We start from the raw sequence: 27,558 nt of genomic DNA on the forward strand, positions 1-27,558 counted from the left end.
CTTGTGATCTCTGTCTGATTTGGATATGATGGTAATATTAATCTTGTAAATTGAGTTGGAAAGTATTTCTTCCTCAGTTTTCTGAAAGAGTTTGTGGAGGATTAGTGTTATTTCTCCTCTAATAAATGTTTGATAGAATTTACCAGTAAAGCTGTCTAAGCCTGGAGTTTTCTTTGTGGGAAGGTTTTTATTTACAAATTGTTTCTTTAACTGATGTAGGGCTATTTATATTTTCTATTTCTTTTTGGTCAGTTTTGATAATTTGTGTCTGGTTATTTTGGTTATTTCATTTAGGCTGCCAAATTTATTTGCCATAGAATTGTTAATAATGTGTCTTATTAAATGTTTAATGACTCAGGATCAGTAATAATGTCCTCTCTTGCATTCCTGATACTGGAATGAAATGTAATTTTTATCTTTTATCTTTGCTTAAATAGTCTGTCAAGAGGCTTGTCATTTTATTAATCTTTTCAAAGGACTGGTGGTTTCATTTCACTTTTATTGTTCATTTCCTATTTTACCAGTTTTTCTTCTCATAGCTTTATTGTTTCCTTCTTTATACCTAACTGGTTTTAATTTGCCCCCCCCCACCAATTCCTTAAGGTGAGAACTCAGATTATTGATTTCAGAGCTTCTTTTCTAATGTAATCATTTAAAATTATAAATTTTCCTCTAAATACTGCTTTAGCTGCATCCTGCATATTTTGGTATGTTTTTATTACCATCTTAAAATATTTTCTTTTTCTCTTTTGAATTCTTCTTTGACCCACTAATTCTTAAGAAATATTTGTGTTTCTAAGTGCTTGGGTTTACCTAGTATTCTTAATTGTTATTGATTTCTAATTTAATTCCCTTGTGTTTAGGGATCATATTGTTTATTATTTCAGTCTTTTTTAAATGTATTGAGACTTGGTTTTTGACACCTTGTATAGTCAAATGAACTATGTGCTCTTGGAAAGAATGTGTTTTTATTAGACGTAATGTTCTATATATATTATCTAAGTCAAGCTGATTGATAGCATTCTTCATATCTTCTGTGTCTTTACTGTTTTGTTTTGTCTAGTTCTACCAATTTAGTTAAGAGAAGGGTGTTAAAATCTCCAGTTCTTGATTTTGGAACTGTTTTGTCTTTAATTCTGTCAGTTTTGACTTCCTAAATTTTGAAGCTTTGTTATAAGACATATACATATGTATGAATGTTATGCCTTCCTGATGAATTTATTTTTATTTTGAAATTAACTTTATCTGATATTAATATAGCTACTATAGCTATCTTATGCTTATTGTTCTCTATTTACCTTCAATGTATCGATAGCTTTATATTTAAAGTGCATCTCTTCTACATGCATATAGTTGTATTCTATTTCATTACCAATTTTGATAGCACCTGTTAAAATGTATTGTTTAATATATTTATTGATAGGTTTAGATTTGTCTGTCTTTTTGTATTTGTATTCTATTGTTGCTCTTGTATTTTGTTCTTCTGGGCTTTTTTTTCTTCCCCTGCATTTTTTGTTTATTTAAGTGTTTCTTAGAATTCTATTTTTATATTCCATCTTGGGGTTATTTTTTAAGTAAACTCTATACCCAGTGTGGGGCTTGAACTCATGACCCTGAGATCAAGTCATATGCTCTACCGACTGAGCCAGCCAGGCACCCTTATTCATCCTGGTTTTTAACTAGATTTCTTCACCTTTTTACTGGTTGCTTTACTGATTATAATATACACTCTTTAATTTTCACAGGTAATGTTTCTTACATTTTGCATAGTTCATATTGCATGATTTTTGTACGAAGTATATTCTACCTAGTCCTTTATGCTGTAGTTTCTTGTATGTAATACTCTACATATATAAAATGAACAATTTAAAAATTGAGATAAAATACATATAATATAAAATTAAACATTTTAAAGCATACATCTTGGGGCACCTGGCTGGTTTAGTTGGTGGAGCATTCTTGATCTCGGGGTTGTGGGTCAAGTCCCATGTTGGGTGGAGATATTACATAAAAATAAAATCTTAAAAAAAAGTGTACATTTTGATGGCATTTAGTACATCCCACAAACAACTTTTGCTTTAAATGTATATTTATAATATAAAAAATAAAGAGAAAAAAGGACAAACAAAAAAGTCTTTTGCATATATTAAAATATTCACCATTTCTGATGCTCTTTAATCCTTTCTGAAAACCTGAAGTTTTGTTAGTTCCCTTAAATTTGAAAATTTCCTTTAGCATTAACTATATTACAGGGCTGTTGGCAATTAATTCTCTTAGTTTTCTTCCATCTGAAGATGTCTTTATTTCACCTACATTCTTTAGCACGGGGCTCAAACACACCACCCTGAAATCAGGACCTGAGCTGAAATCAAGAATCAGATGCTTAACCGATTGAGCCACCCAGGTGCCCCTCTTTAAGTATATTTTTGCTGAATATAAGATTCTTGGTTGGCAGGTTGTTTTGTTTTCCTTTCTGCACTTCAAAAATGTTGCATTCTCTTCTGCCTTTCTTAGTTTTTGATGAGAAGTTAACCACTAATTAAAACCTTTTGCTGCTTTCAAGTCTTGCTTTTTACTTTTGATACTTGTGCCATACTTGTGCTATTGTTTCTGCCATTGAGTGTGTCTTAGAATGTATTTTTTTTCTTTTAGTTTCTTCTCTCTAGTGTTCATTGAGCTTCTTCAAACTATAAATTTTTGTCTTTCAATAAATTGGGTAAATAAGACATTCTTCAAATATTTTTTTGTCCCATGTTTTTCCACTCTCTTCCTAGGACTCCAGTTACATGCATGTTGGATCATTTCATATTATCTAAAAGGTCCCTATTCATTTTTTTGTTCAATCTTATTTTTGGGGTGTTGTTCACACTAGCTAGTTTGTATTGATTTATCTAAGAGTTAATTTATTCTTTCCTCAGCCATCTTTTTTTTTTTTTTTTTTTAAAGAGACAGTACAAGCAGGGGGAGCAACGGGCAGAGGGAGAGGGAGAATCAGGCTCCCTGCTCAGCAGGGAGCCCGATGTAGGGCTCGATCCCAGGACCCTGGGATCATGACCTGAGCCGAAGGTAGACACTTAACCATCTGAGCTACCCAGGTGCCCCCTTCCTCAGTCATCTGAATTTGGCTATGTCCACACAGGTTTTTTGTTTTTTGTTTTTTTAAGGTGTTGTGTTTATCAGTTCTAAGTTTTTATTATTATTATTTTTTTATAAAACCATTTGTATTTATCGGCTGGGGGTGTGTATATTTTTGTCCATTGTATGCCTATGTATTTTTTATTTATTGAAGATTTTTAAAAAAAATTATTATTAACATATAATGTTTTATTTGTTTCAGGGGCACAGGTCTGTGATTCATCAGTATTACACAATACACAGCATTCACTACACCACATACCCTCCCCAGTGTCCATTACCCAGCCACCCATCCCTCCCACCCGCCTCCACTCCAGCAACCCTCAGTTTGTTTCCTGAGATTAAGAGTCTCTCATGGTTTCTCTCTCTCTCTCTCTGGTTTCTTCTTGTTTCATTTTTTCCTCTCTTCCCCTATGGTCCTCTGCCTTGTTTCTCAAATTCCACATATCAGTGAGATCATAGGATAATTGTCTTTCTCTGATTGTCTTATTTCGCTTAGCATAATTCCCTCTAGTTCCATCCACATCATTGCATATGGCAAGATTTCTTTTTTTGATGGCTGCATAATATTCCATTGTGTGTGTGTGTGTGTGTGTGTGTGTCACATCTTTATCCATTCATCTGTCGATGGACATCTTGGCTCTTTCCACAGTTTGGGTACTGTGGACATTGCTGCTATAAACATTGGGGTGCATGTGCCCCTTTGGATTACTACATTTGTACCTTTGGGGTAAATACCCAGTAGTGCAGTTGCTGGGTTGTAGGGTAGCTCTATTTTCAACTTTTTGAGGAACCTCCATACTGTTTTCCAGAGTGGCTGCACCAGCTTGCGTTCCCACCAAGAGTGTAGGAGGGTTCCCCTTTCTCCACATCCTCGCCAACATCTGTCATTTCCTAACTTGTTAATTTTAGCCATTCTGACTGGTGTGAGGTGATATCTCATTGTGGTTTTGATTTGTATTTCCCTGATGTCGAGTGATCTGACAATTATAAATATTTATGCCCCTAACATGGGAGCAGCCAATTATATAAGCTAATTAATAAAACCAAAGAAACACATTGACAATAATACAATAATAGTAGGGGACTTTAACACCCCCCTCATTGAAATGGACAGATCACCTAAGCAAAAGATCAACAAAGAAATAAGGGCTTTAAATGACACGCTGCACCAGATGGACTTCACAGGTATATTCAGAACATTCCATCCCAAAGCAACAGAATACACATTCTTCTCTAGTGCCCATGGAACATTCTCCAGAATAGATCACATCCTAGGTCACAAATCAGGTCTCAACCGGTACCAAAAGATTGGGATCATTCCCTGCATATTTTCAAACCATAATGCTTTGAAACTAGAACTCAGTCATAAGAGGAAAGTTGGAAAGAACTCAAATATGTGGAGGCTAAAGAGCATCCTACTAAAGAATGAATGGGTCAACAAGGAAATTAAAGAAGAATTTAAAAAATTCACAGAAACAAATGAAAATGAAAACACAACTGTTCAAAATCTTTGGGATGCAGCAAAGGCGGTCCTAAGAGGGAAGTATATAGCAATACAAGCCTTTCTCAAGAAACAAGAAAGTTCTCAAATACACAATCTAACCCTACACCTAAAGGAGCTGGAGAAAGAAGAACAAATAAAGCCTAAACCCAGCAGGAGAAGAGAAATAATAAAGATCAGAGCAGAAATCAATGAAATAGAAACCCAAAGAACAGTAGAACAGATCAATGAAACTAGGAGCTGGTTCTTTGAAAGAATTAAATGAGATTGATAAACCCCTGGCCAGACTTATCAAAAAGAAAAGAGAAAGGACCCAAATAAAATTATGAATGAAAGAGGAGAGATCACAACCAACCCAAAGAAATACAAACAATTATAAGAACAAATTATGAGCAACTATATACCAACAAATTAGACAATCTGGAAGAAAAGGATGCATTCCTAGAGATGTATGAACTACCAAAACTGAACCAGGAAGAAATAGAAAACCTGGGACACCTAGGTGGCTCAGTCGGTTAAACGTCTGCCTTCAGCACAGGTCATGATCCCAGGGTCCTGGGATCGAGTCCCACATCAGGGTCCTTGCTCAGCGGGGAGCCTGCTTCTCCCTCTGCCTGTGCTTGTGCTCTCTTTCTCTCTCTTTCTGACAAATAAATAAATAAAATCTTAAAAAAAAAAAAGAAATAGAAAACCTGAACAGACCCATAACCGGCAAGGAAATTGAAGCAGTAATCAAAAGTCAACCAACAAATGAGCCCAGGGCCAGATAGCTTCCCAGGGGAATTCTACCAAACATTTAAAGAAGAATTAATACCTATTCTTCTGAAACTGTTCCAAAAAATAGAAATGGAAGGAAAACGTCCAAACCCATTTTATGAGGCCAGCATTACCTTGATTCCAAAACCAGACAAAGACCCCATCAAACAGGAGAATTACACACCAATATCCCTGATGAACATGGATACAAAATTTCTCACCAAAATACTAGCTAATAGGATCCAACTGTACATTAAAAGGATTATTTATGGGGGCGCCTGGGTGGCTCAGTCGTTAAGCATCTGCCTTCAACTCAGGTCATGATCACAGGGTCCTGGGATCAAGCCCCGCATTGGGCTCCCTGCTCCGCGGGAAGCCTGCTTCTCCCTCTCCCACTGCCCCTGCTTGTGTTCCCTCTCTCGCTGTGTCTCTCTCTGTCAAATAAAATCTTGAAAAAAAAAAAAAAAGGCTTATTCACCACGACCAAGTGGGATTTATTCCTGGGCTGCAAGGTTGGTTCAATATCTGTAAATCGATCAATGTGATATAGAACATTAATAAAAGAAAGGACAAGAACCATGTGATACTCTCAATAGATGCAGAAAAAGCATTTGACATAGTATAGCATCCTTTCTTGATTAAAACTCTTCACAGTGTAGGGATAGAGGGTACATACCTCAATATCATAAAAGCCATCTATGAAAAACCCACAGCAAATATCATTCTCAATAGGGAAGAACAGAGCTTTTCCCCTAAGGTCAGGAACATGGCAGAGATTTCCACTATCACCACTGCTTTACAATATAGTACTAGAAGTCCTAGCCACAGCAATCAGACAACAGAAAGAAAAGGCATCGAATCGGCAAAGAAGAAGTCAAACTCTGACTCTTTGCAAATGACATGATGCTCTGTGGAAATCCCAAAAGACTCCACCCCAAAACTGCTAGAACTCATACAGGAATTCAGTAAAGTGGCAGGATATAAAATCAGTGCCCTGAAGTCAGTTGCATTTCTATACACCAACAACAAGACAGAAGAAAGAGAAATTAAGGAGTTGATCCCATTTACAATTGCACCCAAAACTATAAGATACCTAGGAATAAATCTAACCAAAGAGGCAAAGGATCTTTACTCAGAAAACTATAGAATACTCATGAAAGAAATTGAGTTAGACACAAAGAAATGGAAAAACATTCCATGCTCATGGATTGGAAGAACAAATATTGTGAAAATGTCTATGCTGCCTAGAAAAGCTAAAATGCAATTCAGTGTAATCCCTATCAAAATACCATCAAGTTTTTTCACAGAGCTGGAACAAATAATCCTAAAATTTGTATGGAACCAGAAAAGATCCGGAATAGCCAGAGGAATGTTGAAGAAGAAAAGTAAAGCTGGTGGCCTCACAATTCTGGACTTCAAGCTCTATTACAAAGCTATAATCATCAAGACAGTACAGTACTGGCACAAAAACAGACACATCGATCAGTGAAACAGAATAGAGAGCCCAGAAATGGACTCTCAACTCTATGGTCAACTAATCTTCGACAAAGCAGGAAAGAATATCCAATGGAAAAAAGACAGTCTCTTCAACAAAAGGTGTTCGGAAAATTGGACAGCCACATGTAGAAGAATGAAACTGGACCATTTCCTTACACCACACACAAAAATAGACTCAAAATGGATGAAAGACCTAAATTTGAGACAGGAATCCGTCAAAATCCTTGAGGAGAACACAGGCAGCAGCCTCTTTGACCTTGGCCACAGCAACTTCTTCCTAGACCCATCAACCAAAGGCAAGGGAAGCAAGGGCAAAAAGGAACTATTGGGACTTCATCGGGATAAAAGAGCTTTGCACAGCAAAGGAAACAGTCAACAAAACCAAAAGTCAACCCATGGAGTGGGAGGAGATATTTGCAAATGACATATCAGATAAAGGGCTAGTATCCAAAATCTATAAAGAACTTACCAAACTCAACACCCAAGGAACAAATAATCCAATCAAGAAATGGGCAGAAGACATGAACAGACGTTTCCAAAAAGATGGGCAGAAGACACGAACAGACATTTCCAAAAAGAAGACATAGAAATAGCAAGAGACTCATTGAAGATTTTTTAATAGACACAAGTTTTCCTCAGCTACTTCCAACATCTGAGCCATCTCAAGTTTGGTCTCACTTGTTTTCCCTAACCATGTGTTTTTGATTTTTCTTAGGTAATTTTGAATTGTATTCTAGATATTATGAATGTTAAGTTGTGATTCTGGATTTCATTGTTTTTCTCTGCTATATGTTGTTTCTTTTGTATTAGTAGTCAGTCAGAGTTGAACTGCAAACTCTACTTCTGAGTTGGCAGCTCTAGTTTCACTTTACATAATTTGTCTTTAGCTAGTCTGCTGTGAGACTGCCCTGCCCATGCATGGTTCTGGCATCAAAGGGATGTCTGTACTGACTTTGGGGATTTCCTCTATTTTTTTCCCCTTTTACCTATTCCTTTGTACTCTTCTATTGCCGTAGATTCCAGGCTTTAATTTTTGTTTCCCCAGTCCATACAATTTATCCGCTTCTTTATTATTATTATTTTTAAATTTTTATTTATTTATTTATCTATTTATTTAATACATAGGCTCTACACTCAATGTGGGGCATGAACTCATGACCCTGAGATAAAGAATCGCATGCTTTACTTACTGAGCCAGCCAGATGCCCCCAGTTTCTGCTTCTTGTGCTGTGCTGCCTACACTTGACCCTAGGCTGAAAGTCTTGCAAAGAGGAACTCACTTCATATAACTCCCCTCTGTTAAGCAAGTACTCTCAACCAGTCTGTTTGTATTTGTTCTCTAAAGCCTTTATTTTTTTTATGTTTTAAAAGATTTTTATTTGAGAGAGAGAGAGCACAAGCAGGGGGAGCAGCAGGCAGAAAGAGAGGGAGAAGCAGGCTCCCTGCTGGCAAGGAGCCCGATGTGGGGCTTGACTCCAGGACCCTGGGATCATGACCTGAGCCGAAGGCAGACGCTCAACTGACAGCCACCCAGGTGTCCTGTAGATAGCTGCTTTCAGTATCTTATTTTTATTCCATAGTGGAGAGTGGTAATTGTCCAGGGAATCTTACTACGCCATTATTGAAAATGGAAGGCCTTGGGTGAATTTATGGACTACCCAATAAGCCAATAACTCAGTGGCACACCAAAACTGAAATACAAGTATGATAACATACTTATACAGCAGTACTTCCTGTAATGATAGCATGTGTACTAAAGCAGTGAATTTTTTTCCCCCAAAATTTTATTTAAATTCTACTTAGTTAACATGTAGGGTAATATTGGTTTCAGGAGTAGAATTTATTGTCACTTACGTATAATACCCAGTGCTTATCACAAGTTCCCTCCTTAATACCCACCACCCATTCAGCTCATCCCCTACCCACTCCCTCCATCAACCCTCAGTTTGTTCTCTATCCTTAAGAGTCTCTTATGGTTTATTTTCCTCTCTCTTTTTTAACCCCCTTCCCATATGTTCATCTGTTTTGTTTCTTAAATTCCATATAGGAGTGAAATCATACAGTATTTGTCTTTCTCTAACTTATTTCACTTAGCATAATATACTCTAGCTTCATCTGTCATTACAAGTGGCAAGATTTCATTCTTTTCAATGGCTAAGTAGTATTCCGTTGTATATATATATACTACATCTTCTTTATCCATTCCTCAGTTGATGGACACTTGGGCTCTTTCCATAGTTTTGGCTATTGTTGATAATGCTGCTATAAACATCAGGGTGTATATATCCCTTTGTGAATCTATATTTTTGTATCCTTTGAATAAATATCTAGTAGTGCAATTGCTGCTTTGTAGGGTAGTTCTATTTTTAACTTTATGAGGAACCTCCATACTGTTTTCCTGAGTGGCCGCACCAGTTTGCATTCCCACTAACAGTGTAAGAGGGTTCCCCTTTCTCTGCATCCTCGCCAACGTCTGTTGTTTCCCGTGTTGTTCATTTTAGCCATTCTGACCAGTGTGAGGTGATACTTCATTGTGGTTTTGATTTGTATTTCCCTGATGATGAGTGATGTTGAACATCTTTTCATGTGTCTATTGGCCATCTGGATGTCTTCTTTGGAAAACATGTCTATTCATGTCTTCTGCCCATTTCTTAACTGATTGTTTTTTGTGTGTTGAGTTTGATAAGTTCTTTATAGATTTTGGATACTAACCCTTTATCTGATATGTCATTTGCAAATATCTTCTCCCATTCCATAGGCTGCTTTTTAGTTTTCCTTTGCTGTGCAGAAGATTCTTACCTTGATAAAGTCCCAATAGTTCATGTTTGCTTTTGTTTCCTTTGCCTCTGGAGACATGTCTAGTAAGAAGTTACTATGGCTGATGTTGAAGAGGTTGCTGCCTGTGTTCTCCTCTAGGATTTTGATGGTTTCCTGTCTCACATTTAAGTCTTTCATCCCTTTTGAATTTATTTTCATGTATGGTGTAAGAAAGTGGTCCAGTTTCATTCTTCTGCATGTTGCTGTCCAGTTTTCCCAACACCATTTGTTGAAGGGACTGTCTTTTTTCTATTGGATATTCTTTCCTACTTTTTTGAAGATTAGTTGACCATAAAGCAGTAAATTTTGAACCTTAGGAAAAAGGTATTTGACATTTATAGTTAAATCCATCTAATTACCATAATATATTCATAATCTTGATTATCATATGGTATTTTATCCTTAGTATTAACATATTGCATTATATCTTAGTTCTCATGTAATAAAATTTTGTTGAAAACAATTGATAATTTTAAGGGTTATATTTCTAAAGATTCTGAATTTACTTGTGCTGGAGTGCTGTCTCTCTTATGGCCTTTGAGGGTGAATTGAAAATGCAAAAGATTTAATCCAGTGTGTTAGTGACTAAATTTTAACTAGCTTATATTTACTGATGTATAATTAATGGGGGAAATACTTTGGTCAGGGGTAGACTAAATATTTTATTGATTTCTGGGTTCTTTCTCTCCCTTCCTTTTTTAAATTTACTCAAGATTCTTTAAGACATGATTGTTGCTACCTTTTAATGTGAGTTAATCTTCAACTTGCATAACAATTATGACAGTATTATAAAGAAAAGACATATTAAGTGAATTTTTAACTAAATATTCACAATAGGAGAAGGGAAGAGAACTTTAAAATATTTTTCCCTTAATAAGGTCCAAGTTAATAATATCTTTTAGCAGGCCATAATTAAGGACCATAAATTGGAATTAGTACGTGGATAAATCAGTGGTACAAGAAGAAGTATGTTTTATCACATCCTTATGCCCCATTATTTTAAAGATAATACTGATGATTATCACTAACAGAAATTTTACAGTAGACTGTATTATTACAGAACAGAATTTTTCAGGTATTTAAAATTATATACCTGGAGATACTTAGTAAAATGATAAAGGACCACTGTTACACTCTGCAGTAGTAGCAATAAAAACAACTTTCCTCTTGGGGACCAGAACCCCACTTAAGTAAACTTTTTTTTTTGAGGTTTCTTAATTCATGTTCAGATCCTATTTCCCAGGTATGTGAACTGGAACTGCCACTCCCACAGTTGGGTTCCTGTCAGAGCTTCCTAGTCTTCTGTTGTATCTGTATGCTTGTAACTGATAAAGTAATAGCTGTCTTCAGTCTACCTAGGAAACTGCTTCTCAGAACTTTGTTGTATCTTCTCTACAGGAGGCAAATTCAGGTTCTTTTTTTTGTTTTGTTTTTTTGTGGGTTTTTTTGGAGAGAGAGAGAAAGAGAAGTGGGGAGCCGGGGGGGGGGGGCAGAGAGGGAGAGGCAGAGAGAGATTCTTAAGCATGTTCCATGCTTAGCATGGATCCCAACACGGGGTTCAACTGGTGGCTCAACCGTGGCTCAACCATGGCTCAATCTCATGACCCTGAGATCATGACTGAGATCATAACCAGAGTCAGACACTTAACCACCCAGTTGCCCCTTCAGGTTCTACTTTAAAGTACATTGGCTTATTTTTAGTGTGAGAATTGAAATTCCCAAATTCAGAAGTGAAATGTTCATCGGGTACATAAAAAAACTTACCAGGTATTATCTTCTGATAAGTATTAGGAGGTGACGTAAGAGCAATGAGAGATAAATTATTTGGTAGACAATAAAAAAAGAAAGACATTCTTTGTATCTTATAAAGTGCATTTCTTTTTCTCTGTTACCAAAATTATTTAATTGGTTAAGATAATCCAATTTCTTTGATAGGTGGTACTCTTGCATACAAATGAGTAAGGGCTTAAACATTTAAATGTTTTATGTTTAGGGAAGAAGTAAAAGTTGAACTGGATAGACTTTGTTTCGATAAAAGGAAACAAGAATTTCCTTGGCGTGGACTCTTCAGAAAAGGGTATAGCACCAACAGTTGTTCTGTACCTTCTTTATATCAAAGATACGGTGTGGCACAATTTTTTTTCAGTAGATAATATCTCTGGAGATGAAAAAACTAGGAGTCAGAAAGATTGTTGTTAGCTACATGACTTGAGACAAGTTAATGGTAGAACTCATAATTTCTGAGCCATGATTTTTGGCCTAAACATACCCTTTCCATGACACCTTATATCAATTGGATGCATTAATTTTTAAATATGGAATAATAGATACTCATTATTATAGTGTTTTACTTAGGAAGCATAATATCTGAGTTTTGATATTTCCAGTTACAATAAAATTCCACTTCAAAATGGCTTCAAGATAACCTGTCTGCTTCCACTATTTAGCAGGTAAGATAAATGGCTTCAGGCAGTATGTTAACCATTACTCAAACTGTCCTTAAGGACTTAATTCCTTCCTATCTCCACCTTCTGCTTTGACCAACTTAATCCTAAGGCTGATTAATTACTCTCATGATTTTAAGGTGGTGTCCAGCATCTCACTGGCCATGTCGTTTCCAGTTCACATCAGGGCAGAAGGAATGACTTTGGCCTAGCCTTCCAATAAAAAGTTTTGAGATTTACTCCACTTGGACATGCTTAGGTCACATGCCCAATCCTTGACCAGTCACTGTGGGCAGATGGAATCATCTTGCCTGAGACCAATTAAACTCCTAAGAAGTAATGGCAGGGTGGGTCTAGAAGAGGGTGTAGATAGATGTTGGGAGTTGACAACAAATCTGTACATTCCAGATTCCAAACTTGAACACTGTTATTTGTAATTCTTTTAATTTGGAGAGAGGAGAAAATGCCCATTCAATTTTAAGTTTAAAGCTTTTTAGGTACTAATTTACTTTGATTCTTGACTAGCAGACATCATCTTTCTTTTCAGGTAATACCTCATAATACTCATTTAAAACATCCCATTATTATGAGCTAAAGCAGTATAATTCTGATGAAATTTCATTACTAGAGTTGTAATAAAAACGTGTCCTCTTCATTAATTATGTGGTGAAGTTTATTGTTCATGAAAATGAAACTAATATATTACTTTGTGGGATCACCAAACAGAAAGCAGAATGGTACATAGTGCTCTGTATTGGTAGTGCAAATTTTAAGCTTGTCTGTATGGAAAAAAAAAAGGCTTAGTATAAATTCAAAACTCTATTAAATGCCATGTTTTAAAAGATATTTCTTTTTGTTTATTTTTATACAGTCTTTGTTTATTTGGTTGAATAAAGGAATTGTATTCAAATGAAAATTTTTCTCTTTCTTTTTTTAGGTTCAGTCTTCTGTATCTAGATTTAAATTTTTGGTCCACTTTCTAAGTAGGCATCCATACTTTTGCTTAGAGATAATAATGATTTACTTTATATTTTTGCTATAATCTGTCACCAACTTCTGTTGATCTTTTCTGGAAGTGCTTCTTTTCTTTTTCTACTTCATTCTGTTTTCACTACCACTTCTTAGTTCGGGTTCTTATGCTTTATAACTGACGTTAGTAAATAAATTCTTGCTGGGCCTCTCTTTTTCTGATCAGTGTGACCCTGGGACCACCTGCATTAGATACATTTTGTTTAAAATGCAGAATCCTAGTTTATACTCTAGCGATCCTGAGTCAAGGAGAGGCTGGGAATCACCTGTACCGTAGGAGATGTTCAAAAATCACCGTTCTAGTCTCTCCTTTTTCTAGTTCCTTCTTTCAAGAGTAGTGGTTTCTAACCATTCTTATGACCCCTAGTGACTGTGTCCAAGAATTTGAGTCTCATACCATAGAGGGGAAAAAAGTGCTTAATTTTCACAAAGCAGAAAATAATTGCATTTTGTTAAAATTGCCAACTTAAGTTTTATTAACATTGCAGTATTATTTAGAAGCATATATTATTGCTATAGTTTTAAAATATACATGAATAAAAATTTACCAGTAGCCGAATATTAAGGTTTTATACTATGCTAACTCTGAAATACAAAGATAATGAATATATAAGGATGCAGTTCCTAAGTAAGAAGCGCTATGTTCATAACCTGATCTGAGGCAAGAAAAGGGGAGCATCTAGGGTGTAGGGATATTGCTAATATTCTAGAGATCCACATCTTCGGCATATCACTTTTAATTGTGTTGTAATCATTGAGAAATAAGATGTATCGCTGTTCATGAGTCATTGCATTTGATTATGTTACTGCTTCTTATAAAACATTCATGCCTTCCTGGGAATTCCATTTTTTGCCTAGTACTCAAGGCTCTTCATTGTCAAGCATTAATGTGTTTTTCATTGCTCTCTTATCTGTTCTTAAATTTTCTTCAGACACATTTGCTCTCTGTGCTTTGAATGTACTTTACACTTTTTGCCTGGTCTTTGCTGTACCTCTGGCTGAGTTTTATTCTCTAAGGTCCATATCCTCTGTGATCCTCCTCCCCAACCCCTTGGTTGCTCTTTCGTTCTTATCTTTGAGCTCAGGAGCTCTCTTTATGTAGTAGGTACCATTTCATGCAGCCATGATTTAGTTATATATGCTTGTCTTGTCTTATTTCTCCAACTGGACTGTAAGCTCCTTGAAGGTGTAGGCCATATGCTCTTAATTTTCTCTCTCCCCAGATACCTAAATATGCTTTCTGCATAGCAGTCAATAAAAGGATGTCAGTTTCATTGCTAGAAAATTTTTCCAGCTTTAGAGTAAGTTCATCTAAATTGTGATCTGGTATATTTTTTATACTACTCTGCTTGCTTGCCTAAGAAAACATGCAGGGTGCAAATGGACATGTTTTATTGTCTTTATCCAAACTGTGGATGAAACAGTAAGATTTTAGATAAATGAAAGTAATATTTTTGTATTTTAATGTTTTATATTTATTTCTAGGCCTCTATATTTTTTTCTGTATGCTAGTCACACATGCAGATTTATATATGACATATATATAAATATGCCTATAGCTATAATACATTTATGTTTATATTTTTAATTTGGTTTTATTACTATAACTTCAGTGTTATATTATCTCCAGCATTAATACTTTTATTCAGGGTTAAAACTTAGCTCGTAAAATAATGTATGATAATTTGTATAGATTATGTTTGACATAGTTGGATGAATTTTTATAGGTAAAAATTTATATGACGGAAAGGAAATCTCATTTAAGAAATGAACTGCACTATTTAAAATAGAAACCCGAGATCTTTTTCACATTGCAGCTGAGTTAAACAAATAATCTTTCCAACATTACTAAGAAGTGCATGTAGTTAAAAATACATTTATACATATTATTTTTAAAAACCTAGTTAACTTTAAAATATGTAAGTTTTCTTGTCGTTTAGGGTTCTGTGAAGCTGATCATCAAGAGGGTTGCAAATCATTGGTGGTTTCTATTTTCAGATTTCCACATCCCGGAGTAATTTGCTTTAATTTCACCCAATTTAACCTATACTTCACACCATCACCATTCAGCTTTAATAGCTATGTTCTATGCATAAGAAAAGCAGATAAATGTCCACAATTAGGCTGCAAATGATTACAACTAGTTAGGGCTTTATGAAGACAAAACTTAAAGGACTATGGCGCCAAACAAAGCCACAAAAGACGGCTGAAAATGCTGTCTCGAGAAGTCAAGTCTACCATGGCATTTGATTTATCACTTTTGTAGTTGATTTTCTTATTTTTAATATATTGGCAGGTGTGCTGACTGAGAAATATTCAGCTTTAAAGAATATTAGGTTTCTGTTAATGTATTTTAGTTTTTAATTTATTTGCTTCCTGAATTTCAGTATAGATGAGTCAGATTGAATCCTGTTTAAAAAATTACTCAAATAACATTTTTTGTTAGAAATTAAACATGGTTGGTTTGAAATGTACTAGCATTTGTATACCTTGTCAGTGCATTTGTGAAAATAAGACTTTTCTGAAATGTTTATGTGTATGTTAAGTGGTTCTATCAGACATTTAATGGAAGTATGATTTTACAATTCTGTATAGAATTTAATTTCTAGATGGGTCTTAGCATGCAAAATATGTCCCTATAGAGTAATACTTATGTAATATATGTGCACATATATAAAAGATTTAGAAATTGTTTTAATCCTGTTTATGTGTGTATATGTTTTCCTTCCTATGTGTAAGTTCTTGTTGGTGATTCGTGCACAACATTTAATGTATAAGAAATCTGGTAGTGTTTTTTTAAAAAAGCCTAACTATTCATTGTACTATAAAAGCATTTCTTCCTCCTGCAGAATAACATCTGTCCTTTTTGTTAAAGTATCTCTGCATTTAACAAGGTAAATCTCAGTTTAAAGAATTGATCTCATCTCTCTTAAAAATTTTCAAAAATTTTGACACATAAATTTTTTCTTTTTAGTGAAAAAAATTCAAGGTTTCAGTTTAGTGTTTAGATTTTAGTCTTTAGTCATTCTGTTAAATAATCTCTCAAATTCTATATATGAGTAACAGTACTGACGGATATTAGATTCATGTTACAGTTTGCACATGGGATTATTCTTATAATTGAAATACTCCCCATTTTAGAAATAGTGTCCACTGTTTTATTTATTATGTGAGGGATAATGTGTATTTATATAAAATAACCTCTTCTAGATAACACTTATTTTCTTAAATAAATAATGTCCCTTCAGTTTATTGCTGCTTAGAAGCCAAAATAAATGTAAATTAAAACCCCAAGCAATTGTAGGTTTTTACAACATGTGTATGTATGCACACAGTTGCTAACTTTAAAAAATAATGCTCAGGAATTAATAGCATGTTACCTTTATAAAACCAATGTATGCGGGAAAGTATACTGAAACTTATTTTTAATATATCTTTATTTTAAAGAAAGTAGTCAGTTGTCTATCCTACAAAGTAGACCAGTATAGCCATGGCAAGACAATACAGCTACACAGCTTCACAGTTGTATTAAACTAGTTTCATATGCTATATCATAAAACTTTCAGTCCAATCAGCAACTAAATTTAAATACTGCAAATTGTAGCAGCAAAACAATAATTCTGCTGATTAGCCCCTTTCCATTTCTTGTAAGTGAACTGTTTATGCTGTTGAGTACCTTTTGAAAAAAGAAAAAGCCAAAACAGCCTTGATTAGTCAAGGAGTAATTGGATGACTTGATTTTAGCAAGAGAATGAATTGGTTGATGATAGCCTGTAACTAAGTGTAGTGGTTCTGTTCAGATGAATACATAACATACAGTCATCAGATCTTGACAGGTATAACATATAAGCAGTGCTAAAATCTGGTGGTGGAGGAGATAGGATGGAGATGGAGGGGAATAAGTTTGCCATGAAGTCTTGTACTGGAAAATTTGAGGTAATATTTAAAGGGATTTAGAGAAACTCATATTTTTTTTATATTGGGGAAGGGATAGGGAGACTTGTCTTACTTTGTTTTACTATAGCCCCCATGTTTTATGCTCTAAAGACAAAAGAACTAAAGGATCATTTAACTTTCTTCAGGGGGATGGGTGATACCAAATCCTTTCATTCTTGTTGAAGATCATGGTTCATTAGTAGAGCCATGTGGGAAAGGCTTGAAGATTTAATTGTGTTCATGTTCAACTATTTAAAGTCTTAGTTAGAACTTTTAGTATACTGCGTTCTTATTTATTTTCTTATTATTTTTAAGACTTTATTTGCATTTATATTAATGAAGTAAAGCATAAAGCCAAAAAATTTTTAATCTACTCCTGTGTATAGTAGTCCCCCCATCTGTGGAGGATACATTCCAAGAGCCCTCACGGATGCCTGAAACCAGGGATAGTATTGATCGCAATATATTGTTTTTTTCTATACATATACATACCTATGATAAAGTTTAATTTATAAATTAGGCACAGTAAGAGATTAACAAAATAATAACAGGACAATTTAAACAACATATTGTAATAAAAGTTATGTGAATGAAAATTATGGTCTTCCTCTCTTAAAATATCTTACTGTACTCACCTTGTGATGATGTGAGGTGATAAAATGCCTGCATGATGAGATGAAATGAGGTGAATGATATAGGCCTTGTGATGTAGTGTTAGGCTACTGTTGACCGAGTGACAGTGCATCAGAAAGAAGAGCATCTGCTTGCAGACCATGGTTGACTGCAGGTAACTGAAGCCGTGGATAAGTGGTACTACTATAACTGGGCTTCTTCAGTAAGTCCCATTTGTCATTCCTAACCTAACCACCACCTCCCCACCCCCCCAGTAACCCACCCCTTAATGCTTGCCATAATGTACTACATGGGTCTAAAAGTTTCATTTGCATGAAATATGAGGTGACTTTATTGCCAGACAACGGAATGACTAGGGTGAACCTGCACAGCTAGTTGCAGGGGGGGTAAAGGGTGTGACAAGGTGCAGGTCCAGCCAGGTCCATTCTGATACTGTCTTTGGTTTGGCACCACCTGGTGGCAATTGTTTGCTTTGGCCTAAATATTGATTGTGATGGCCGGATCTTTAGGATTTTAGGGTAGCAGTAAAATTCTAGAATGCTCTCAGGCAGTTGGTACCCATTTTGTTGAGTCAGTCAGAGTGGATTGAATTGGAAGACTACAGGGATGCAGGGACCTACCTTATACAATCGGCTCCCTAAGGTGTGATTGTTTGCCTTTGATCTCTTTAGACCTTACCTGTTCTTCCATGTTTCAGCTCTTGTGTTAGAGCTGTGGATTATTCTATTTAAGGATGTAATTTTGTGAGGTATGTTATCTGGTTTTAGGACCTCTACCTTCTTAGTACTTTTCATTTGGACCCACAAATATCTTCCCTGTTATTTAATGTGGATTTAGTCAAACGATCACTTTCCTGTTCTAACACCAGAGTCCTCCCTTTTCTATTCCTTCTACTCCCCCTCCTTCATATTGTAGAAAAACTGGATAAAAGTCATAATCCATTGATATTATAGATAAAGCTATAAAAGTTATTTTTAAAATTAATAGCCAGCCATTTACTTGACTGATTAATACCTGTCACATGTTTACATTTTTCTAGCATTTAAACACCAGTTTCAAACTCTAGCTGAGACAATATTATCTCTTATCGCAGCATCAATATGCTTAAATATGGGATTAAAAAATAATTTATACTTCTTTCAAAACCTGTACATGAATCTTAATCTACATTTTAAATGGTATCTACATAACTCCAGTGTTCCAGTTTGAAACCTTGAGACTGTCTTTTTCCATCAGCTTATATTGAAAACTGACCCCCTCCCTGCTTCCTTTCATCCTGGATATACTTTCTTTTATTAATTATGTGCTGATATTTCTCCCCTATGAGATTGTAAACATCTTTGAAGGCAGAGACTAATCTTATTCAGCTTTTTCTCATCTCTGAAATTTGCCTTCCTGCTCCTGGCACCATTCTCTTTGTGATTAGCATTCAGTAAATGTTTTTAAAATATGTCTTATAATTGTATCTTTAACTGGGTATTCCATACCTCCAATTTTATGACTGGCCACATTTCATTTCTTCTGTTTGATATCATTCTTCCTACCCAGTAGACACACAAAAATCTTTGTAAAGATTTTCTTTATTTTTTTTTTTAGATTTGACCCCTTTCATGTTATTTCTGTAACAAGTAGCCAACAGTCTACTGCTTTGTGTGGGATCATCAGTATTTCTCCAAACTATTAGATCTGGTACAAAACTGATAGAATCATTTAAAGAGAGTGTGAGTGAATAAGCAAGCAAGAGCAAGATCACAAGAGTTCTTCCCTGAAAATCTCCATTGGCGTTTTATAATGTAAGAGATTAAATTTCAACTCTTCCATCAGTGTTAGAAGTTTTCCATCAATTGAGGGGTGCCTGGGTGGCTCAGTCGGTTAAGCGTCAGACTCTTGATTTCGGCTCAGGTAATGATCTTCAGGTCGTGAGATGGAGCCCCATGTTAGGATCCATACCTACTTAAGACTCTCTCTCTCTCTCTCTCTTCCCCTCTGTCCCTCCTCCCCCTCTAAAATAAAATAAGGTTTCCCATCAATTGACATCTGCATGTTTGCACCTGTGGGTAGTATCTTTTTGGTTGCTATATAGGACAACCTTTGTCTTTTAGTGTACACCAGTGGTTTTCAGCTGTGGGTTAGCAATGTCTGGAGACTTTTTTTTTTTTCCAAAGGATTTTATTTTTCAGTAATCTCTACACCTGACATGGGGCTTGAACCCACAACCCCGAGACCAAGAGTCACACACTCCACCAACTGAGCCAGCCAGGCACCCATCTGGAGACGTTTTTGATCTTCACAGCTGGAATGCATGCTTGTGTGTATGTGCGCACATGTGTGTGTTACTGGCATCTGGTTTGTAGAGGCCAGGGGTGCTGTTAAACATCCTATAATGCATGAGTCAGCCCCCCACAACAAAGACTTGTATGGCCCAAAATGTTAGTAGTGTCAAGATTGAGAAACCCTGGTATACACTTGCTTTTAGCTTTCCATTTATCAGTGGAGCTAGAGCTAACATATCCTAATTACTTACTGTATACCAGGCACCATCCTAAGATCTTCACATATATTATCACTTTTAATCTTCAGAACAATCTTATGAGATAGGTATTACATTTTTTATATTTTACAGATAAGAAAACTAAGGCTTAGAGAAATTATATAATCACACAACTAATGAATCAAATAGTCTGAAACCCAGGTTTGAATCCATATAGTCTGATTCCAGAATCTGTGCCCTTAATCACTTCTGCCATACTTATATTTCCATTCTGCTTGGAATGTCCTCTTGACTCTGCTTCTGTTCGCTGTTATCAGTCCCTGAAAGTCCTCATTTGTATTCAAGACTTCCCTCCTCAATCCTGATATGTGCTGATTAATCCCTTCTCTCTCCTTTTCTTTTGCATTTATTGATCTTAGTTATAGTTTATAGGTATGTTTTTTCTTAATTTGACTTATAAATTTAAAAAATCATGATATAATACATAATCCAGTGCAGTACATCCAAGAATTCCTCAGAAAATAACTAAATGAATATTCATCACTAATAGCCAAGCAGTTCAAAGGTGAAGAGATGAAACACAAAAACTTCTCCTTCTGTTATCGTTTGCATTATTATTAGTGTTTTATGTCTTACTTACTCTTTTAATTTATGTGATTGACATGCTTAGCACTGGTTTTTTTGAAATACTTGCTAAATACCTTATTGTGTGCTGTGAAATTGATCCTTTGCTGTTGTGCTGCATGTCTAGCTTCATCTAGAATCTATAGTTCCCCTCTAACAGTTTTTCATTCTGAGTGCTAATGAGTGCTTGAAACATTCATTCATTCATTGATTCCTTTATTCTTCACTTCACCTAATGCCTAATTGTGTATCAGCTCTGATCAAGGCACTGGAGAGAACTAGAAAGGCATATAAGACAGAATCCTTGAGCTTAGGTTACTAGGAGATAGAATCACATATTCTAATATTAGATATACATGCTACAAATCATGTGAATAAAGTTGATATTGTTAACAATTCAGAGAGCAGATATGGTTAGAGAAGGTATCATGGAGATATCATTTCAGTGACATCTAATTAAGGCCATGAAAGATATGTAACTTTTCTTGAAAGGCAGAAATAGGGAGGAAGACTATTCCATGCAGAAGGATTAGTAACAGCATTGAAAATGTAAGATGAAATTATTGAGAATGGATCAGTTTGAGTAAAAGTTGAGCTATTAATGGGTAACACCATTAGAAAAATTAAAGCTCTGATTTGCTCTTTAGTTTATGTTGTGAATGGCAGAGAGTCCGCATGACTCCTTTATTCATTGCTTATAGTACTGGTGGTAAAGATAACATTCTGGGTTTTGTTAATTTCTCTCTTTGCATTTTTTCCCCTGCTTACAGCATAACTCGGTAAAAGGTATAAAAATGGATCTTCCCGGGAGCCAAATTTAGGGTAATATTAAGCTACTAGTTTTACCATACTTTTATTTCCCTACAACTCCTCTTATGACTCAGGGATGGTAGACATTTCGACCTGGACTCCTCTAGAATTGTCTTGTAAGATGAGGGGAATTAAACTGTGCATTTTAGGGGCGGATTTGATTTGTAATGGAAAGGGTATATATCTTTGAGGCCCAGGGAAGGGAGTGGGCAAAAATAGTGACAATTGATGTGAAGCATCTTCTGGGCTTCATGAGTCAGTAGAAGTTTGACCTGTGTTAAGCATCTCCCTTCGGCTCAGGTCATGGTCTGCCTTCGGCTCAGGTCATGATCCCAGGGCCCTGGGATCGAGCCCTGCATTGGGTTCCCTGAGCCTGCTTCTCCCTCTCCCACTCCCCCTGCTTGTGTTCTGCTCTCTCTCTCTCTGTCAAATAAATAAATAAAATCTTTAAAAAAAAAAGAAGTTTGACCTGAACTGAGGATTTTTGGAGAGTGAGGGTGGGGCAAGGCCATTTTATAGAGGGCTTTTTCTATTGGCAGAAGGGTAAATGATGTTTTAGAAATTAGGAAGTTAGTGAGATGGTTGTTGAAAGGTTAATACAACAAAAGCAGCTAGCTCAACATTAGAGGTAGAGCAGAATCTCAATAAATATTAATTTAAAATATTGATTAAAGTTGTCTTTTATACATTTAAATTATCTATTGTATAGAATAAGGAGTGAAAATGTTATTGAGCGATGAATATTAGTTTTCATTAAGATGCCTTTCTGCCTACTGCTTTGGAAAGAGTTGATAGGAAAAAAAGTCGATATGTTTCAGCAAATAAAAATGTAAAAGCCTTAAGCAATTGAATATAATTAAGTACAGGTGTTGACTCTGGGTTATAATTCATAACTTTAAGTGATTTTAAGGATTCTTTAATGCTGTGGATATCTAATTATCTACAACATAAGTACAATAGTAGTAACTGTAAGGCAGAGTTTTTTAGTATTCTGTACATTTAAAGAATTATATGTATGATATTGTAATGTGTTGCTTTTAATCAGTTAAGTGGTATCAGTAATAACCAAAAGGCTTTTTTGCTTGCTATTGCACTAGTATAAGCTTCAGTTTTCCTGGTTTTCATGTCTTTATATCTGTATCTTTTTTCTCTTTGTTCATCTCATTCTTCCTACTTAATGTTTTGTTTTTGAGTTACTACTTAAAAACATCATTTTTAACTTATATGAGCTCTTAAAATCAGGAGAAAATAATAAAAATTTCTAAGGTGTCTCAGAACCTAACTGGCCTACTTTATTGTTCTCTCCTAAATATCTATTTGTCTCAAAAGTTGGGGATGATTTTTTTTTTTAAAGATTTTATTTATTTGTTTGACAAGACAGAGAGCACAGCAAAGGGAGCAGCAAGCAGAGGGAGAGCGAGAAGCAGGCTCCCCACCAAGTAGGGAGCCCGATGCAAGGCTTGATCTCAGGATCCTGGGATTATGACCTGGGCCGAAGGCAGACTGAGCCACCCAGGTGCCCCTGGGGATGATTTTTTACTTCTAGCATTGTTTGATTGCTTCCATATAAATTAACTACTTTGTTAAAAGCCCTTCATAAGTCATTTATAATTTCTGTAATTTTAGATTGGTCTCTCAAAGTCAGCCACATGTGCATTTTATTTTATAAAGCTTTTTGAAAACCTTGGTTAATTTTTGAATATGTCAGAAGGATGGTAGTTTTTCTTCCTCTTGGCCAGGATTTAGTTTTCCTATAATGAAAGTAGAGAGGAGAGAGAGGAGAAGCAAAGCAAAAGCAAATTCTATTAGCTACTCATAGTTCTATTTTCTATTCCAGCATTAAACAATTAACCTGAAGCATAGACTGGATTATTTGGGGGCCTTTGCTATATCTCAAATAATAGATTTTCTCCTAGAAAATGAAAGTTAAAGACTTTAAAGGCTACTTTTGATTGATTTGTTATTGTAAATAAGTACAACGCACCAAGTCTAGTTATGCTATTCCGCTTATGCCATTGCATCAAGTAATTAACGGTTTATGTTACTAGACCCATTATTTTCACTTTTATATGTTTATGAAATATTTTATTTCTCCAGAGGCCTGCAAATATATCCATTTAATGTAATTAAAATTTGATTGATAGAACCCTTTTCATTTGCTTCAAACTCTGAAAGCTTAGAGGTTTATATCTATATCCTTTTTAGCAGAATTTTGTTAGCAGAATGAATTTTGGTTCTTTTCTGTGTTCCCAGATTCTCCTTGTTCTCTGATATCTTTAAGAAGGTAAATTGATTTTTGAAGTAAATATAATAAATCAAGATGCCCTTTTCCCACTTTATAACTTAAGGAAAGTAGCTTAAACTACACCTTTTATTTAACACAGAGAAAAAGAAATATTACAAGCTTGAGGTCCAGCTATGAATTAGACTCTGTTTTTGCTCAAATTGCTTTTATTGTCAAGATGAGGAGGGGCTATGTAGATTAAAAGTAGAGTTTTAAAGTGCACCTGTAAACCTGGGCTTAAACTACACTACTGAATCAGAGCATCTGGAGTGTTCAATAAACAGCTTTAACTCCTGCTTTAAACCATTCTTCTCCACCATACAATAAGGAATTTTTGTCATGTCATTTACAGAAAGTAAATAGGAACTGGCATTTTCCAGTGTTTATGAATAAAATTATTGATGTTAAGTGAGTTGTCAATACAAATTTAGCTCTCTCCCTTCTCTTTAAATATTAATGACCTATAGAATTATAAGGAAGTTGGGAATCACAGTTCTGACACAAGGTGGGACTTTGAAGAATGGATTAGAAATTTGAAAAGGTAAAGATTTTTTTGAGCAGGATATCCTTGTCTTGATTTCTAGCGTTGTTTTTAATAATATTTCTTCTACTGGCTTATGAATATGGCCCCTACCCTTTTAGTGATTTGGGGTAGGTCTCTGGATTAGAATACAGTTGTTCAAAACCTTTATTTTTACCACATAGGAGAAACTGGAAAGAATGTGAAGTAATGTGGCATACAGGATGTTTCGGTGCTATGATTTAAGATTCAGTATATTTGCATAATAATTTTTTTTCTAGAGTTTGTACTGTATTTTTTATTTTTATTTATTTATTTTTCTTAGAGTCCGTACTTTAGTTATATAACACCTTTTGGTTTCGTGCTTGATTTGGGCTTTGAATCTTACATGTATTGATGTTACCTTAAATGCAAATAAAGATCTCTTGGCTTGAAACCTTGTCATGATATCTCTCTCTCTGTCACTCTCTCTCATTGCTTTTCTCTAGTTGACATTGTTGTCTTCGGTTAAGTCTCACTGTTCATCCTGCCTGCCTCATATCTCCCGTCAGTATCCTAGTGCACTTCGGCAGAGTACAGCGATTCTCTTTTAGCTTGTTCCGTACTTCTGGTTAACCTTCCTAAATCCTGCTTTCCATTTGTTACTACCACAAAAACCAGTGTTGGCTCCCTGTTGGCTATCAGTAGAGATCCAGACTTATATTTCTATTTGGACTTCCCTATCCTTCACACCTACCTGATGTAATAAACTTTTACCTTCTACTACTCCTCGTTACAATTTCTCACTATACTCAGCTTTCCAGTAGGCCTTGTTTATTTCAGTCTTTATTTTTTTCCTCTGATGCTTTTCCCTGTTACTTGTCATGCCTTTCTTCATCTTCTTTACCTATACTATTCTTTTCCTATATTTAAAGGCCTTGGTGAATAATTATTAATTAAACCTATACTTAAAGCCCTTGTTAGTGAGTATTATTCTTCTTAGATTATATTTGTTTTTCCAAGCACATTGTCCAGTCATTGAAACCAAGGTCCTATTATTTTGATTTTTGTTTTTAATTCTCAAAAGACTTAGTGTATTGTTGGATACATAAGCAAGCTTTCTTTAAATGGGGAACTTACGGGCACCTGGGTGGCTCAGTAGGTTAAGCATCTGCCTTTGGCTCAGGTCATGATCTCGGGGTCCTGGGATCAAGCCCCACATCAGACTGTCTGCTCAGTGGGGAGTCTGCTTCTCCCTCTCCCTCTGTGTGTGCGCTCTCTCGTTTTTTCTTGGTCTCTCAAATAAATAAAAAATCTTTAAAAAAATAAATGGGGAACTTATATTTAGCAAAGCGTCTTGTGGTTTATATTTGTGTTGAGGGGGTGACAGTTTATGCACTGGTTAAATAGCAAGGAATTCCTTATCTCTGTATTGTGTAGTGGTAAAGGGTGGAAAAAACATAAGTCAAATTGGTTGATCTTGACCACATACCCTCTTATTTCCAAGAAAACTTTAGCCATGTGATTTGGAATATAAAGTTTCCGTGACAGGTGGTTTATATAAAGTACTGCTGTGAAGCCTGTACACTTAGAGACGTCATGTATTTTAAAATCTATTTCTACATCTAACTAGGGTGCTTTGTTTCTGAAAACTGAATACAGACCAAATTTAAGTAGAAATAGAGCAAAGCAGTTCACTGAATTCTTGAGTTTCTGAAGTATATTTTTATTTCTAAAATCGTTCCCAGTTAGATTTAGCATCCTTAACAGTGTAGATTTATCTTTCTTATTCAAGTCTTTATGGAATAAGATATTAGACTTTGAGGGGCGTCTGGGTGGCTTAGTAGGTTAAGCGTCTGACTCTTGGTTTAGGCTCAGGTCATGATCTCAGGGTTGTGAGGTCAAGCCCCCTTTCTAGCTCTGTGCTCAGCAGGGGGTCTGCTTGTCCCTCTCCTTTCCCTTCTGCCCCTCCTCCCCCCTCATTCTCTCTCTAAAATAAATAAATAAAATCTTTTTTTAAAAAAAGGATATTAGACTTTGAATGAATGAGTAAATTGATCAAACTTCAACCCATTTATAATAATTGAAAATAGTTAACTCATTTCTGCCACATCACACAGGAAGTAAATATATAGGATGTCCCATGCCATATGGGTAGTCAAATGTATCTCACCAAGTAATGTATCTGTTTTTTGACTGGTTCTTAGTAAATGAGGCACACAAATATTAAAAGTTACAACTTTAGGGGGCACCTGGGTGGCTCAGTCAGTTAAACTTCTGCCTTCGGCTCAGGTCATAATCCCAGGGTCCTGGGATTGAGCCCCACATCGGGCTCCCTGCTCCACGGGAAGCCTGCTTCTCCCTCTCCCACTCCCCCTGCTTGTGTTCCCTCTCTGTCTCTTTCTGTCAAATAAATAAAATCTTTTAAAAAAAAAAGTTACAACTTTAGTATAAGCATTGACATTTTGCATTTATTCACTTAGTGAATAGATTTTATAATAGAAATGATTTATATAATAACCAAAAAGAGTTTTTGGTTCATCTTATTTGCTATGACCTCAGAATATACTGGAGCCACTCAGGAGTTCTGGACTGGAAATTCTGTTAATGAGTGTGTAATACAGGGATAAGAGAAAGACAGCCAAGAGAGACATCAGCATTTATGTGGTAGTTAGAGCAAGAAAAGGAATAGCCTAAGAAGAAATGGCTGGAGAGAATAGAACAAAATCAGGAGAATGTGGTTATAAGGAATCAGTGAAAAAGACTATGTCAGTGGAGTTAGCTGCCGAGAGGTCACTCAGAATTCCTGAAGAATGGCTACTTGACGTCCTTGGCATCCTTTTTGAGATCAATTTCTGATAACATGGTGGAGGCATACCAAACTGCAGTGCGTTAAGTTTTAAGTAGGAAGTAAAGAAGTAGAGCAGGTACAGACAGTTCTTTTAAACATTTCCCTCTGGGGCACCTGGGTGGCTCAGTTGGTTGGGCGACTGCTTTTGGCTCAGGTCATGATCCAGGGAGTGAGCCCTGCATCAGGCTTCCTGCTCAGCAGGGAGTCTGCTTCTCCCCCTGACCCTGCCCCCTCTCATGCCCTCTTTT

At 35.7% G+C, this 27,558-nt stretch overlaps 1 protein-coding gene across 2 annotated transcripts in view; it reads left to right on the top strand.

Annotated features, from left to right (window-relative positions):
• The window catches only part of OLA1 (Obg like ATPase 1), a 189,498-nt gene that overhangs the window by 81,486 nt on the left and 80,454 nt on the right, over nt 1–27,558 (top strand). The window contains exon 1 of one of the 2 annotated variants that reach the window (XM_025850099.1): nt 18,317–18,393. The exons of the other annotated variant lie outside the window; for it this stretch is intronic. The gene's annotated coding sequence lies outside the window, so the exon portion shown is untranslated. Of the gene's footprint in view, nt 1–18,316; nt 18,394–27,558 lie in introns of those variants that run through there. 2 annotated transcript variants of the gene reach the window in all.

The sequence above is a fragment of the Callorhinus ursinus genome, unplaced genomic scaffold (genome assembly GCF_003265705.2).
Source record: "Callorhinus ursinus isolate GAN/ISIS: 27379988/994484 unplaced genomic scaffold, GSC_fseal_2.0 scaffold2, whole genome shotgun sequence".
Taxonomy (NCBI): Eukaryota; Metazoa; Chordata; class Mammalia; order Carnivora; family Otariidae; genus Callorhinus; species Callorhinus ursinus.